The sequence below is a fragment of the Pyrus communis genome, chromosome 12, assembly GCF_041283825.1.
Source record: "Pyrus communis isolate YQ-2024b chromosome 12, ASM4128382v1, whole genome shotgun sequence".
NCBI lineage: Eukaryota > Viridiplantae > Streptophyta > Magnoliopsida > Rosales > Rosaceae > Pyrus > Pyrus communis.
In genome coordinates, this window is record NC_142576.1 from 5,214,560 (window position 1) to 5,218,024 (window position 3,465).

Sequence of the window (3,465 nt, forward strand, 5' to 3'; positions counted from 1 at the left end):
CCAAAAGCTACAAGCTTGGTGGCTCAAATCTATGATTAATTTCAACATGTTCAAAAGGTAATAACTAAATCAGAACCAACCTTCATTTTTTCTTATGGCAGATTATAGGATTTATCAATTATCATCACCAAATATACAAATTCAATAAAAAAGAACAGAACTTTATCATCATCATCCCAAATGGTCAACTTTTAACTCATGCAACTTTGACCACTAGTTGGATTCAGCGGGATCCATAAATCCCTCTCAGTTTTCTTAACAATCCATCATAAAAAATTAAAATTATCCAATGAATTACAGAAACAAAATAGAATGAGAACAAGATAAAACCTTTAGTTATTCATCTGACTAAATTGGAAAATAAAATTAAAAAAACAAAAACAAAACAAAACAAAACCACCCAACTCAAATTCATCAAGGGAAATCCATGGCTCAATTCGAACATACCCAATTGCAATTTCGAAATAAGAAGAAATATGAATTGACAAATTAAAAAAATTGGTTTTAGAGGGACTCACTGAGTGATCGGATATGGGACAAGGCCGATTGACGAAGGTGAATTACAAGTTTAAATTTAATTGAATAAAGATATTAATTAATTAATATGGAGTAAGAGATTTGCTTTCCCTTGACATAGTTGAGCTCGAGGAGACCTAGGTACAATGACAGAATCAAGCTCGGGGTGGTGGAGGAGACGACGAGGAAAGAGAGAATTGAGTCGAGTTTGAGGACTCCAGTGACATAGTCGAGCTCGAGGAGACCTAGGTCCTAGGTAAAACTCACGGTTCAAATTTGCTGGTAGGTTCCTTTTCAATCTCGTCCGTCCATTGCAATTACAAACGGGCTGGTTCGACTATCTGTTTTTCTATACTTCTGGAGCCGGCCCGCCCCACCCTGTTTCTCTTTTTAAAAATTAGGAAACGGCCCATACCCATCCCAAACCTTGATTACTCGCCCCGACTCGCGGTTCTTATACCCATTTGCCCACCCCTAATGTGAAGTGCCAAATAATAAAGGGTAGCTCACCTCCAGCTACTTTTCCAAGGCATGGATAGGTAAATAACAAAAGTAGATGGTGACTCACCACCAAAAGGGAAGGCTTGGACAATCGGGCTAGAAGGTCTATAAAAGTAGTAAGGGATGCAAACAGAAGGGCTCTCAACCAATCAATCAAAAGGCATTCAACTCTGAACTCCAATAGTAAGAAACCAGAAAGTTTTAGTTTGTTCAAGCTTTACCCTTTTTAATCGCAGGTCCACTATAGAAAACTATCTTTTGTCAAGTTTTAAAAGCTTTGCTACCTTTCCCTGTGTCGTAGTATCAAATCTCTTGAGGTAAACTTGATTTATGTTCCATTTTCCAAGACTTCAACCCCTATAAAACACAAAGAGAAGTGGCTACAAGAAGACAAACGTTGCCTGACAAGGTTGTAATCTTGCCCGAATATCTTTTGTTTGTACTTACATAAAATAGATATGTCGTTTTTGCATCTTTCATTAGATCCTACTTCATTTTCAATTGCCTTCATTCAAAGTATCATCTATGATTAATCTTGCTAAACTAATTAATCTAACTTCTTTATTGTTTGTCTAAAATTGTTACCAAAGAAATAACTTGAAGGGTCTTGGACTCCCCTTAATTGGACATATGATATAATGAGTACAGTCCTTGTTTACAAGGCAAGGAAAAGAACTTTATACAGACTTAACCCATCTGTGAACAATCCATTCGAACTAAGAAGTCGAAGTAACTTGTGGCACAAGTAATCAATCCATTTAATAACTAAAAAGAACAATCTGTTATACAGAGATAATAGTGGCACACTTAGATTCACATTAGTTTTGATTGGGAGCCTCAACACCTAACAAAGGCCCTACAGAGGCATCATTCAAACTAATAACAAACACATATTGCAGTACACCAAGCAGCAAACCTTGCCCGATAGGCAGGACCCAAAGAAAGTTGTGCGAGGGACAAATTTAGCCCTAACAATGATGAACTGTTATCTTTTGGAAACATATCAATAAGTTTAGGTTTATGCTTCAATAATTCGCTATGATCCTGTAACACGAAGAGTCAACAACTTATCATCCCTCGCTCACCACGTATCCTGGCTCTTGCTTGGTTTCTGTCTTATGACCTTATGAATATTTGAGGGGCGTCTCTCTCCATTTGAATATAATGCATATGTTAGAATTTTAGTTTATGTACACTTTCCTGAGCATTGCCATAATTTGTTCAGTTGCACTTCTGCACAACAATGGCATACACTTCATTTACAATTCCGACCTCTCTGGCTTCCTCAACTCTTAGGCCGAATGACATCTCCAAAGAGCGCCTTCGTGTCCGAAGATTTCACACCGATTGCTCCATAAGCTCTTGTTTGTTGTTTCTGAAATTCCATAGAACTAAATATACAGGAGAAATGGAAAAGGCTTTATGGCTTTCAAATGAAGGGCTGTTATGCAATTAACTAATAGTCAGGTTCATATTGATTTTACGTTTTTTATTAGAGAAATTATTTCTGCTCATTTTTTCACCTCTTGCACCTTTTTTTGGGGCTGCTGTTAAATAAATTAAAGGAAAATCAAATCCATAATTAAGAATAAATGTGCCATTAAGTAATATAGAAAATAGGATATGTAGAAATCATAATTATTTTGTTGTAAGCCTCTATGTGAATGTAAGTATTGTAAGAGGTCTATATCGGATAACAAAATACTTAAAAGTGTTTCAACAGTTAAATTTTAGTTCGTTGTGTTTTAAACACATATCTGATAGTTAAAAAATCTGGAATAAATACTCTAAAATACAAAAGTGTCACCAGATAAAAAGCTTTTTCATTTCCTGCAGTGGTGTGAATCGTGTGATGCACAAAGCAATGAGGAAAAAGTTGGACATGGAAAAAGGTGATGGAAAGTATTATATTTGGATCATTTTAACATCTTTTATACATTGTGTATAAAACTGCAGACTTGTAGGTCAACCTTTATCCTTTTGGCTTTTGAGGAGACCTTTATCCTTTTGGCTTTTGAGGAGCTTTTATACTGGTTGGTTTGGTTGTCCTTGAGAGAGAGAGAGAGAGAGAGTGAGTAAGTGTGAGTGTGAGTGAAGAAGAAGAAGGATGGCACTGAGTTGATGAGTTGATTCTCCTATAAGCCTTTGTCTACCTCACTTTGATTCTTGTAGGACCCCTTGAAATGCCCTTTACTTATTCGAATACTGCGCTGCATGTTAGTTGTGTATTGTGGATGGCTCAGTTTATGAAGCAATTTGACCTCGATGCATTGCAGCAATCCATGAATTGAAGTTATCTAGTTGGAAATTCTATTCGCACGTTTCGAAAGAAAAGTATTTTTAAATTAAAAATTAGTTAAGTCATTCGTAAATTATGTGTCAATATCAGAACTAAGCCTTAAATTCTTAGATTTGAGGTAAACAATTCGAACCTTGTATGTTCTAAAA